The sequence below is a fragment of the Scyliorhinus torazame genome, chromosome 22 (assembly GCF_047496885.1).
Source record: "Scyliorhinus torazame isolate Kashiwa2021f chromosome 22, sScyTor2.1, whole genome shotgun sequence".
NCBI lineage: Eukaryota > Metazoa > Chordata > Chondrichthyes > Carcharhiniformes > Scyliorhinidae > Scyliorhinus > Scyliorhinus torazame.
In genome coordinates this window covers 101,074,226-101,088,316 of record NC_092728.1, presented here as the reverse complement: position 1 = coordinate 101,088,316, position 14,091 = coordinate 101,074,226, and the positions used below count along the sequence as shown (strand labels likewise).

Genomic DNA, 14,091 nt, shown 5'->3' with positions numbered 1-14,091 from the left:
AATTTCCTCATGCAACCTTGGGTTCGTTTGTCAATTACCTTAAATTTGTGTCCTCTGGCTACAAACTCTTCTTCCAGTGGCTATTTACTCGATCAAACCCTTCATTATTCACATAAAACACCTCCATTAAATCTCCTCTCAGCTTCTTTGCTCTGAGGAACACAGCTCATGCTTTTCCAGTATTCTGGCAAGTATCTTATGATTGAGCTGGGTGACAAGATACTTTACAACTGGGCACAGCTGTAGGGTGCTTTACAGTTGTATAGGACTCAATGGGAAGGGGTGTATTGCAATGGCCTGATAAGTTGTTGAACATTGCTGCAGCTGATACGTTAACAACAAGGTAAATGTATTCTTAAAAGGAACACTTCTTATTTCACTATGCGCAGTGACAGCAGTGACTTTTTTCTACAGTTAGCAGCAAGGAGCCAACTTGATCCTGGTTAGCCCTATTGAGGTTGCACTCGTTTGGCTATTGCCTGGAAGATGCACGCGTGAACTCTTCCTCAGCTCATTTGCCATTGGGCTAATGCTAATTGTGTACCTACGATAGGAGTAAGCCATTTATCCCATCCAGCTTGTTCCGCATTCAATGAGTAAGGTTGGTGGGAAAAGGTGTAGCTGAACAATGGACTACCTTCAAAACAATAAATGGTTTGGGCACAGTCAAGGCACTGTGGGTAGCACTGCTGCCTCACAGCACCAGGGACCTGGGTTCAATTCTGGCCTCGGGTCAATGTCTGTGTGGAGTTTGCACGTTCTCCCCATGTCTGCGTGGGTTTCCACCGGGTGCTCCCACAGCCCAAAGATGTGCAGGTTTGGTGGATTGGCTATGCTAAAATTGCCCCTTAGTGTCCAAAGATGTGCAGGTTAAGTGGGCTTCCGGGGATGGGGTCGGGGAGTGGACCTTGGCAGAGCGTTCGTTTGGAGAATCGGTGCAGACTCGATGGGCCAAATGGCCTCCTTTTGCACTGCAGGAATTCTCTATCTTGCCTCAAAAGGGAAAGATACAAACAAATCTAGAGCTCTGTGGATGAAAAAGAAGATAAAAATTAAGAAAATGTGCTTTAAACAGGTGTCAGCTAGCCAATACAGTTGAGAACCAAGAGGAATACAGAAGGTTCAGAAGGGAGATAAAAAAGCATGATGAAAAACAGAAGAGAGATTATGAGAAAAGACTGGTAACCAACATAAAGATAATTCTAAAGTCTTCTACTGCATATAGATAGTAAAAGCAGCAGTCGGGCAAATCCAGGACCTGGAAGGGTATTTACACATGGACGCTGGGGCATGGCTGGTGTTTACAACTATCTTTACCAAGGAGGTAGATGCTACCCAGGACCATGGTGACAGATGAGGAACCTCTGCCCCTAGATGGATTCAGAATTGACAAGACTTCCTCTTCACATCCACCCTGCCAATACCTGCAGGACCCTTAAAGGTTTCGATCAAGTCGTCTTTTACTCTTCCAAACTCTAGTGGATAAAACCTAACCTCTCCAACCTTTCCTCATAAGACAACCCACCTATTCCTGGTAATTGCCTGGTAAACCTTCTCTGAACTGCTTCTAAATTATTGGCATATTTCCTTCGATAAGGAGGCCAGTACTATGCCCATTACTCCAGATGTGGTCTCACCAATGCCCTGTACAACTGAAGAATAAGCTCCCTATTTTTGTAATCAATTCCCCTCACAATAAATAGTAACACCCTATTAGCCTTCCAAATTACTTGCTGAACCTTTCGTGATTGATGCCCCAGGACATCCAGACCCCTCTGTGTCTCAGAGCTCTGCAATCTCCCTCTTTTTTTTAGATAATCTCCTTTCTGCCAAAATGGGCAATTTCACATTTTCCTACATTGTACTCCATTTGCCAGAACTTGGCCCACTCATTTAACCTACCGATGTCCTTTTGCAGCCTGCTTACGTTCTCTTCGCAACTTACCTTCCTGCCTATCGTTGTGCCGTCAGCAAATTCTGCAACCATAATTTCAGTCCCTTCATCCAAGTCATTTGTATAAATTGTAAAAAGCTGCGGCCCCAGCACTGATCTCTCACCACTCATCACATTCAGCCAAACAGAAAGAGACACATTTAAGCCAACTGTTTCCTGTTAGCTAACCAATCTTCAGTCCATGCCATTATCCTCTGCACTGCACCATGATCTCTTACTTTAAGCAAAAGTGGCACTTTATCAAATGCCACCAGCACAGACAGGTTGGTGGAGTGGGCAGAGAGGTGGCAGATGAAGTTCAATGCGGAGAAGTGTGAAGTGCTGCATTTTGGTAGGCAGAACATGGACAGGGGATCTGAAAGACGGGGTACAATTCTTGAGGGGAGCAGGAGCAGAGGGATCTGGGTGTCTCTGTGCATAGGTCATTTAAGATGGCAGGACAGGTGGAGAGGGCAGTTAGTAGAGCATATTGTTGTGGGCCAGGGTTTAGAAACTCCAAATTGTAGTTTGAAGTTCACCTGACCTCTAACATTAATGTTCAATTTGGCTACGAAAGCCTTTGCTGCAGGTGTGATTCATCAGACTTCCTGGACAATTTAATCAAAACAAGGTTCATTCTAAGAATGTAGTTAACACATCTATATATATAAACACAGCAAGGGTTTGGCATCAATTACAAACATAAAGACACCACACAGCTATAGTAATTTTTGTATATAACACTTAATGAATTCCCCCTTAACTGTTCCAATTCAATAATAAAATCCAGTAAACCAAACCCCTTTTCAGGGGCGTGGCCCAGCACACTGTATTCTCACTTGAATGGGACCGGTCCATTCCCTGAGATTCTGATCCAGTCTCAACCAGCAGATTCAAATTCCTTCCGGAAAGCAAACTATATCTTTAAAGTTACCGCAGAAGTTAGCCACACCCAATGTGCGTTTTACTAGAACAGCTTTTAAAACGAAAACAGAGAAATACAAAGAAAACACGTTTTTTTCCTTCTGAGTCCAAAACAGTTCAACTGAAACTGAAACCCCCTCTCACCTCCCTCACAGCCACAGCCCAATGTGTTACAAAGGGCAGCACGGTAGCACAGTGGTTAGCACAATTGCTTCACAGCTCCTGGGTCCCAGGTTCGATTCTCGGCTTGGGTCTGTGCGGGGTCTGCACGTTCTCCCTGTGTCTGCGTGGGTTTCCTCCGTGTTCTCCGGTTTCCTTCCACAGTCCAAAGATGTGCAGCTTAGGTGGATTGGCCATGCAAAATTGTCCCTTAGTGTCCAAAAAGGTTCGGTGAGGTTGTGGGGATAGGGTGGAGTTATGGGTGGGGTGCTCTTTCCAAGGGCCGGTGTAGACTTGATGGGCCAAATAGCCTCCTTCTGCACTGTAAATTCTATGATTCTATGATAAGTCACATGATAAGAGACTAAATCTTTCTGAAAGGGACACTCACATGCCAAATAATATTCAAGGCTTTATTAATGGAGGCATAGAGTACAAGAGCAAGGAGGTTATGCTGAACTTATACAAGACACCAGTTAGACCTCGGCTGGAATATTTTTTTTAATTTTTTAATTTTTTAATTTTTATTTTTTTCACTTACCCAAAATCCTGCAGCCCCTATTCCGACTTGCAGCAGCTTCTCCTCGTCGATCGCCTGTGCCGCCAACGCGTCTTTTTGCAAATTCTCTCCATGGCCAAGGCCCTCAGCTTCTCTGTGTCCTCTTCCCAATGCCATAACCCTCCTGCATTCCTCCAGCCCTGGCCTGTCGCACATCCTGATGCTCACCACCCCGGCGTCGGAGAATCGTGCCTTCGGCTGCCTGGTCTGGGCCTCCCCCTGCCCCCTCCCCTCCTCAGCTGGAATATTGAGTACAGTTCTGAGCGCCACACTATTGGAAGGATGTGAACACATTGGAGCGAGTGCAGAAGAGGTTTAGAAGAACGTTTCCACGGATGAGGAACTTCAGTTATGAAGATAGATTAGAGAGGTTGGGACTGGTCTCCTTGGAGAGAAGAAGGCTACGATAGAGATGTTCACAATCATGAGGGGGCTGGGCAGAGTAGTCGGGGAGAAACCGTTCCTACTCGTAACAGGATCAAGAACAAGAGGGCACAGGATAAAGTGAGTTGTGAAAAAAGCAAATGTGGTGTGAGAAAAAAAATTTCACCCAACAATTTGGAATGCACTGCCTGGCACTGTGGTTCAGGCAGGTTCAGTCGAGGCATTCAAGAGGGCATTAGATGATTATTTGAACAAAGCAGAGGAATGGCACAAAGTCATAATGTGCATTTGGAGAGCCAATACAGACAGGGTGGACGTGATTCTGCACTGTGGCCTAATTGCATATTCCAGCGTTTACCCCATATCCCTCTGCCCCATATTCCTTCATACCTTTGGTTGACACAAATCTAGCGACCTCAGAATTGTTATTACCAATTGATTTACAATAGATTTTCTTTGCAGAGAGGGTCCCAAACTTCTACTATACCTAGTTTCTTGTGAAAAGTCTGGTTCTAATTGTTGGACCATACCCATGGGTCCTAGACTTCCCAAAGAGTGGAACTAGTTTCTCTCTAAATACCCCACCAGTTCCTCTTAATACCTAGAACACTTTAATCAATTTGCCCTCCAAATCCTGAGGGATACAACAAACTCTCCTTGCAATTTAAGCCTCAGATTGAAGGTATCAAAGAACAAAGAACAAAGAAATGTACAGCACAGGAACAGGCCCTTCGGCCCTCCAAGCCCGTGCCGACCATGCTGCCCGACTAAACTACAATCTTCTACATTTCCTGGGTCCGTATCCCTCTATTCCCATCCTATTCATGTATTTGTCAAGATGCCCCTTAAATGTCACTATCGTCCCTGCTTCCACCACCTCCTCCGGTAGCAAGTTTCAGGCACCCATTACCCTCTGTAAAAAACTTGCCTCGTACATCTACTCTAAACCTTGCCCCTCTCACCTTAAACCTATGCCCCCTAGTAATTGACCCCTCTACCCTGGGGAAAAGCCTCTGACTACCCACTCTGTCTATGCCCCTCATAATTTTGTAGACCTCTATCAGGTCGCCCCTCAACCTCCGTCGTTCCAGTGAGAACAAACCGAGTTTATTCAACACATAGCTAATGCCCTCCATACCACGCAACATTCTGGTAAATCTCTTCTGCACCCTCTCTAAAGCCTCCACATCCTTCTGGTAGTGTGGTGACCAGAATTGAACACTATACTCCAAGTGTGGCCTAACTAAGGTTCTATACAGCTGCAGCATGACTTGCCAATTCTTATACTCAATGCCCCGGCCAATGAAGGCAAGCATGCCGTATGCCTTCTTGACTACCTTCTCCACCTGTGTTGCCCCTTTCAGTGACCTGTGGACCTGTGCTCCTAGATCTCTCTGACTTTCAATACTCTTGAGGGGTCTACCATTCACTGTATATTCCCTACCTGCATTAGACCTTCCAAAATGCATGACTTCACATTTGTCCGGATTAAACTCCATCTGCCATCTCTCTGCCCAAGTCTCCAAACAATCTAAATCCTGCTGTATCCTCTGACAGTCCTCATCGCTATCCGCAATTCCACTAACCTTTGTGTCGTCTGCAAACTTACTAATCAGACCAGTTACATTTTCTTCCAAATCATTTATATATACTACAAACTTCAAAGGTCCCAGCACTGATCCCTGCGGAACACCACTGGTCACCGCCCTCCAATTAGAAAAGCATCCTTCCATTGCTACTCTCTGCCTTCTATAACCTAGCCAGTTCTGTATCCACCTTGCCAGCTCACCCCTGATCCCGTGTGACTTCACCTTTTGTACTAGTCTACCATGAGGGACCTTGTCAAAGGCCTTACTGAAGTCCATATAGATAACATCCACTGCCCTACCTGCATCAATCATCTTTGTGACCTCCTCGAAAAACTCTATCAAATTAGTGAGACACGATCTCCCCTTCACAAAACCATGCTGCCTCTCACTAATACGTCCATTTGCATCCAAATCGGAGTAGATCCTGTCTCGAAGAATTCTCTCCAGTAATTTCCCTACCATTGAAGTAAGGCTCACCGGCCTGTAGTTCCCTGGATTATCCTTGCTACCCTTCTTAAACAGAGGAACAACATTGGCTATTCTCCAGTCCTCCGGGACATCACCTGAAGCCAGTGAGGATCCAAAGATTTCTGTCAAGGCCTCAGCAATTTCCTCTCCAGCCTCCTTCACTATTCTGGGGTAGATCCCATCAGGCCCTGGGGACTTATCTACCTTAATATTTTTTAAGACGCCCAACACCTCGTCTTTTTGGATCTCAATGTGACCCAGGCTATCTACACACCCTTCTCCAGACTCAACATCTACCAATTCCTTCTCTTTGGTGAATACTGATGCAAAATATTAATTTAGTACCTCGCCCATTTCCTCTGGCTCCACACATAGATTCCCTTGTCTATCCTTCATTGGGCGAACCCTTTCCCTGGCTACCCTCTTGCTTTTTATGTACGTGTAAAAAGCCTTGGGATTTTCCTTAACCCTATTTGCCAATGACTTTTCGTGACCCCTTCTAGCCCTCCTGACTCCTTGCTTAAGTTCCTTCCTACTTTCCTTATATTCCACACAGGCTTCGTCTGTTCCCAGCCTTTTAGCCCTGACAAATGCCTCCTTTTTCTTTTTGACGAGGCCTACAATATCTCTCGTTATCCAAGGTTCCCGAAAATTGCCGTATTTATCCTTCATCCTCACAGGAACATGCCGGTCCTGAATTCCTTTCAACTGACACTTGAAAGCTTCCCACATGTCAGATGTTGATTTGCCCTCAAACATTCGCCCCAATCTAGGTTCTTCAGTTCCCGCCTAATATTGTTATAATTAGCCTTCCCCCAATTTAGCACATTCACCCTAGGACCACTCTTATCCTTGTCCACCAGCACTTTAAAACTTACTAAATTGTGGTCACTGTTCCCGAAATGCTCCCCTGCTGAAACGTCTACCACCTGGCCGGGCTCATTCCCCAATACCAGGTCCAGTACTGCCCCTTCCCTAGTTGGACTATCTGCATATTGTTTTAAGAAGCCCTCCTGGATGCTCCTTACAAACTCTGCCCCGTCTAAGCCCCTGGCACTAAGTGAGTCGCTGTCAATATTGGGGAAGTTTAAGTCTCCCATCACAACAACCCTGTTGTTTTTACTCTTTTCCAAAATCTGCCTACCTATCTGCTCCTCTATCTCCTGCTGGCTGTTGGGAGGCCTGTAGTAAACCCCCAACATTGTGACTGCACCCTTCTTATTCCTGATCTCTACCCATATGCCATCTGAGGTGTCCTCCCGTAGTACAGATGTGATATCCTCCCTAACCAGTAGCGCAACTCCGCCATCCCTTTTACATCCCCCTCTATCCCGCCTGAAACATCTAAATCCTGGAACGTTTAGCTGCCAATCCTGCCCTTCCCTCAACCAGGTCTCTGTAATGGCAACAACACCATAGTTCCAAGTACTAATCCAAGCTCTAAGTTCATCTGCCTTACCCGTAATACTTCTTGCATTAAAACATATGCATTTCAGGCCACCAGACCCGCTGTGTTCAGCAACGTCTCCCTGTCTGCTCTGCCTCAGAGCCACACTGTCCCTATTCCCTAGTTCTCCCTCAATGCTCTCACCTTCTGACCTATTGCTCCCGTGCCCACCCCCCTGCCATACTAGTTTAAACCCTCCCGTGTGACACTAGCAAACCTCGCGGCCAGGATATTTATGCCTCTGCAGTTTAGATGCAACCCGTCCTTCTTATATAGGTCACACCTGCCCCGGAAGAGCTCCCAGTGGTCCAGATAACGGAAACCCTCCCTCCTACACCAGCTGTTTAGCCACGTGTTTAGCTGCTCTATCTTCCTATTTCTAGCCTCACTGGCATGTGGCACAGGGAGTAATCCCGAGATTACAACCCTAGAGGTCCAGTCTTTTAACTTTCTGCCTAGCCCCCTGAACTCCTGCTGCAGGACCTCATGCCCCTTCCTGCCTATGTCGTTAGTACCAATATGTACAACGACCTCTGCCTGTTTGCCCTCCCCCTTCAGGATGCCCTCTACCCGTTCAGAGACATCCTGGACCCTGGCACCAGGGAGGCAACATACCATTCTGGAGTCTCTTTCACGACCACAGAAGCACCTATCTGTGCCACTGACTATAGAGTCCCCTATTACTATTGCTCTTCTGCACTTTGACCCTCCCTTCTGAACATCAGAGCCAGCCATGGTGCCACTGCTCTGGCTGCTGCTGATTTCCCCTGATAGGCTATCCCCCCCGACAGTATCCAAAGGGGTATGCCTGTTCGAGAGGGGGACAACCACAGGGGATTCCTGCACTGACTGCCTGCCTGCCCTTTCTGGTGGTCACCCATTTCTCTGCCTGCACCTTGGGTGTGACCACATTTATATAACTGCTATCTATGACGCTTTCCGCCACCTGCATGCTCCTAAGTGCATCCAATTGCTGCTCCAACCGAACCATGCGGTTTGTGAGGAGCTCCAGTTGGGTGCACTTTCTGCAGATGAAGACATCCGGGACGCTGGAAGCCTCCCGGACCTGCCACATCTCACAGTCAGAGCACTGCACCCCTCTAACTGACATTGCGTCAATTAATTAGTAAATTAAAGTTAAAAGTTAAAATAAAAAATAATTTTTAAAAAAAGTTACTGTTTAACTATCTGTTTCCTAGCACTAGATTTCTGCTATAAATGTGAAAGCTAAATATAGTAATCTCCGATCTCTGTTTTAGATACCCCTATAAATTATAATTAAGTAATTATGTTTAATTAGTTACCAATGCTTAATTTTTTATATTTAGTGTAGGTTCCCAACCAGCCACTCAGGTCACAGCTTTTCTGTGATGTCACTTCAGTTTCCCCCCCCCCCCCCCCCCCCACACACACACAATTTGAAAAGGTAATAAATGTAAAAATGAGTAAAATCACTTACTTACCTTCTGAGGGTCTCAGATGTTCTCAGGTTCTCTCCCTGACAGAGACTGCTTCTCCTCCTCCGAACGGCTCCCGAAACTAGGCCGCGATCTTTTTAAATCTCCGCTCTGGCTCTCAGCTCCGGCGCTTTTTAGATCACCGCTCCGACTCGCAGCTCCCGCGCTTTTTAAATCTCCGCTCCGACTCGCAGCTCCCGCGCTTTTTAAATCTCTGCTCCGACTCGCAGCTCCTGCGCTTTTTAAATCTCCGCTCCAACTCGCAGCTCCTGCGCTTTTTAGATCTCCGCTCCGACTCGCAGCTCCCGCGCTTTTTAAATCTCCGCTCCGACTCGCAGCTCCCGCGCTTTTTAAATCTCATTCTGGTAAATCTGTAACGATAGATTGTAACTTTAATTTTTGTTTAGAGATGTGGATAAACAGAGTCGCCAAATGGCTGATTAACTCTTATGGAAGGAATGAAATCTTTATTAAACAAGAAAAGATTAACTATAAATATACTACTTCTTTACCCCACCTATGTCTTTATAGATGTACACAGATTTGAAAGGATAATAGAATGAATAAATATACCTGATGTTCTCGTTAAGTACACAATCCAGGTAAACCAAATGGCAGATGCCACGCAAAACAATTTCTGTGAATTTCTGATTAAATCCCACCAGATGCTTCGAAACTCCACCCTCGAAGAATACCCTTTGAATCTTCCCCCAAACAAAACAGTCTCTCAGCTGCCTTCACCAAGGATCCACTTCCAGGATTTCAGTCTCTCTTTTCAGTATTCCTCTGCTTTGGATCACCACATGCATTCAAGCTTCCATACAATCTCTCAGGTACCCAGCTACGCCAACAGAACACCACTGCTTCACAGATTGTATTAAGGTGTCACCAAACCTTTGATTTATCTCGTTGTCTGGTTTCTCACCGAACCAACTTTAAATCTGTTTTTGCAGCTGTCTCTGAAACTCTCGACACTTTCTCTACTTTTGCTTTAGCCTCACCAAACAGAACCTTTCAGCCCTTTGAGTCTGCACCAGCTCTTGGAAAGAGCACCCTACCCAAACTCAACACCTCCACCCAACACCAAGGGCAATTTTGGACACTAAGGGCAATTTATCATGGCCAATCCACCTAACCTGCACATCCTTGGACTGTGGGAGGAAACCGGAGCACGTGGAGGAAACCCACGCAGACACGGGGAGGATGTGCAGACTCCGCACAGACAGTGATCCAAGCCGGAATCGAACCTGGGACCCTGGAGCTGTGAAGCAATTGTGCTATCCACAATGCTACCGTGCTGCCCTTAAGAACAAATAAATCTACACTATATAATTTTACCGTAATCCATGTACCTATCCAATAGCTGCTTGAAGGTCCCTAATGTTTCTGACTCAACTACTTCCACAGGCAGTGCATTCCATGCCCCCACTACTCTCTGGGTAAAGAACCTACCTCTGATATCCCTCCTATATCTTCCACATTTCCCCTTAAATTTATGTCCCCTTGTAATGGTTTGTTCCACCCGGGGAAAAAGTCTCTGACTGTCTACTCTATCTTTTCCCCTGATCATCTTATAAACCTCTATCAAGTCGCGCCTCATCCTTCTCCGTTCTAATGAGAAAAGGCCTAGCACCTTCAACCTTTCCTCGTAAGACCTACTCTCCATTCCAGGCAACATCCTGGTAAATCTCCTTTGCACCTTTTCCAAAGCTTCCACATCCTTCCTAAAATGAGGCGACCAGAACTGTACACAGTACACCAAATGTGGCCTTACCAAAGTTTTGTACAGCTGCATCATCACCTCACGGCTCTTAAATTCAATCCCTCTGTTAATGAACGCGAGCACACCATAGGCCTTCTTCACAGCTCTATCCACTTGAATGGCAACTTTCAAAGATGTATGAACATAGACCCCAAGATCTCTCTGCTCCTCCACATTGCCAAGAACTCTACCGTTAACCCTGTATTCCACATTCATATTTGTCCTTCCAAAATGGACAACCTCACACTTTTCAGGGTTAAACTCCACCTGCCACTTCTCAGCCCAGCTCTGCATCCTATCTATGTCTCTTTGCAGCCGACAACAGCCCTCCTTACTCTCCACAACTCCACCAATCTTCGTATCGTCTGCAAATTTACTGACCCACCCTTCAACTCCCTCATCCAAGTCATTCATGAAAATCACAAACAGCAGAGGACCCAGAACTGATCCCTGCGGTACGCCACTGGTAACTGGGATCCAGGCTGAATATTTGCCATCCACCACCACTCTCTGACTTCTATCGGTTAGCCAGTTCGTTATCCAACTGGCCAAATTTCCCACTATCCCATGCCTCCTTACTTTCTGCAGAAGCCTACCATGGGGAACCTTATCAAATGCCTTACTAAAATCCCTGTACACTACATCCACTGCTTTACCTTCATCCACATGCTTGGTCACCTCCTCAAAGAATTCAATAAGACTTGTAAGGCAAGACCTACCCCTCACAAATCCATGCTGACTATCCCTAATCAAGCAATGTTTTTCCAGGTGCTCAGAAATCCTATCCTTCAGTACCCTTTCCATTACTTTGCCTACCACCGAAGTAAGACTAACTGGCCTGTAATTCCCAGGGTTATCCCGAGTGCCTTTTTTGAACAGGGGCACGACATTCGCCACTCTCCAATCCCCTGGTACCACCCCAGTTGACAGGAGGACGAAAAGATCATTGCCAACGGCTCTGCAATTTCATCTCTTGCTTCCCATAGAATCCTTGGATATATCCCATCAGGCCCGGGGGACTTGTCTATCCTCAAGTTTTTCAAAATGCCAACACATCTTCCTAACAAGTATTTCCTCGAGCTTACCAATCTGTTTCACACTGTCCTCTCCAACAATATCGCCCCTCTCATTTGTAAATACAGAAGAAAAGTACTCGTTCAAGACCTCTCCTATCTCTTCAGACTCAATACACAATCTCCCGCTACTGTCCTTGATCGGACCTACCCTCGCTCTAGTCATTCTCATATTTCTCACATATGTGTAAAAGGCCTTGGGGTTTTCCTTGATCCTACCCGCCAAAGATTGCTCATGCCCTCTCTTAGCTCTCCTAATCCCTTTCTTCAGTTCCCTCCTGGCTATCTTGTATCCCTCCAATGCCCTGTCTGAACCTTGTTTCCTCAGCCTTACATAAGTCTCCTTTTTCCTCTGAACAAGACATTCAACCTCTCTTGTCAACCATGGTTCCCTCACTCGACCATCTCTTCCCTGCCTGACAGGGACATACATATCAAGGACACGTAGTACCTGTTCCTCGAACAAGTTCCACATTTATGGAACAGCACGGGGCAGCACGGTAGCATTGTGGATAGCACAAATGCTTCACAGCTCCAGGGTCCCAGGTTCGATTCCGGCTTGGGTCACTGTCTGTGCGGAGTCTGCACATCCTCCCCGTGTGTGCGTGGGTTTCCTCCGGGTGCTCCGGTTTCCTCCCACAGTCCAAAGATGTGCGGGTTAGGTGGATTGGCCATGCTAAATTTCCCATAGTGTCCAAAATTGCCCTTAGTGTTGGGTGGGGTTACTGGGTTATGGGGATAGGGTGGAGGTGTGGACCTTGGGTAGAGTGCTCTTTCCAAGAGCCGGCGCAGACTCGATGGGCCGAATGGCCTCCTTCTGCACTGTAAATTCTATGATTTCACTTGTGTCCTTCCCTGACAGCCTATGTTCCCAACTCATGCACTTCAATTCTTGTCTGACAACATCGTATTTACCCTTCCCCCAATTGTAAACCTTGCCCTGTTGCACGCACCTATCCCTCTCCATTACTAAAGTGAAAGTCACAGAATTGTGGTCACTATCTCCAAAATGCTCCCCCACTAACAAATCTATCACTTGCCCTGGTTCATTACCAAGTACTAAATCCAATATTGCCCCTCCTCTGGTCAGACAATCTATATACTGTGTTAGAAAAGCTTCCTGGACACACTGCACAAACACCACCCCATCCAAACTATTTGCTCTAAAGAGTTTCCACTCAATATTTGGGAAGTTAAAGTCACCCATGACTACTACCCTGTGACTTCTGCACCTTTCCAAAATCTGTTTCCCAATCTGTTCCTCCACATCTCTACTACTATTGGGGGGCCTATAGAAAACTCCTAACAAGGTGACTGCTCCTTTCCTATTTCTGACTTCAACCCATACTACCTCAGTAGGGTGATACTTCTCGAACTGCCTTTCTGCAGCTGTTATACTATCTCTAATTGACAATGCCAACCCCCACCTCTTTTACCACCCTCCCTAATCTTATTGAAACATCTATAACCAGGGACCTCCAACAACCATTTCTGCCCCTCTTCTATCCACGTTTCCGTGATGGCCACCACATCGTAGTCCCAAGTACCGATCCATGCCTTAAGTTCACCCACCTTATTCCTGATGCTTCTTGCGTTGAAGTATACACACTTCAACCCATCTCCGTGCCTGCAGGTACTCTCCTTTGTCAGTGTTCCCTTCCCCACTGCCTCATTACACACTTTGGCGTCCTGAATATCGGCTACCTTAGTTGCTGGACTACAAATCCGGTTCCCATTCCCCTGCCAAATTAGTTTAAACCCTCCCGAAGAGTACTAGAAAACTTCCCTCCCAGGTTATTGGTGCCCCTCTGGTTCAGATGCAACCCGTCCTGCTTGTACAGGTCCCACCTTCCCCAGAATGCGCTCCAATTATCCAAATACCTGAAGCCCTCCCTCCTACACCATTCCTGCAGCCACGTGTTCAGCTGCACTCTCTCCCTATGCCTAGCCTCGCTATCACGTGGTACCGGCAACAAACCAGAGATGACAACTCTGTCTGTCCTGGCTTTTAACTTCCATCCTAACTCCCTAAACTCATTTATTACCTCCACACCCCTTTTCCTACCTATGTCGTTGGTACCAATGTGCACCACGACTTCTGGCTGCTCCCCCTCCCCTTAAGGATCCTCAAGACACGATCCGAGACATCCCTGGCCCTGGCACCCGGGAGGCAACATACCTTCCGGGAGTCTCGCTCGCGACCACAGAATCTCCTATCTATTCCCCTAACCATTGAATCTCCTACAACTATTGCTTTTCTATTCTCCCCCCTTCCCTTCTGAGCCCCAGAGCCAGACTCAGTGCCAGAGACCTGGCCGCGAGGGCCTTCCCCCGGT

The 14,091-nt window shown here is 46.6% G+C and overlaps 2 protein-coding genes across 3 annotated transcripts in view; one reads left to right on the top strand and one right to left on the bottom strand.

Annotated features, from left to right (window-relative positions):
* Positions 1-14,091, top strand: part of LOC140399276 (uncharacterized) — a 185,255-nt gene that overhangs the window by 24,423 nt on the left and 146,741 nt on the right. The gene's annotated exons all lie outside the window — the stretch shown is intronic.
* LOC140399277 (G-protein-signaling modulator 1-like) overlaps positions 1-14,091 on the bottom strand; it is a 386,887-nt gene that overhangs the window by 367,440 nt on the left and 5,356 nt on the right. The gene's annotated exons all lie outside the window — the stretch shown is intronic.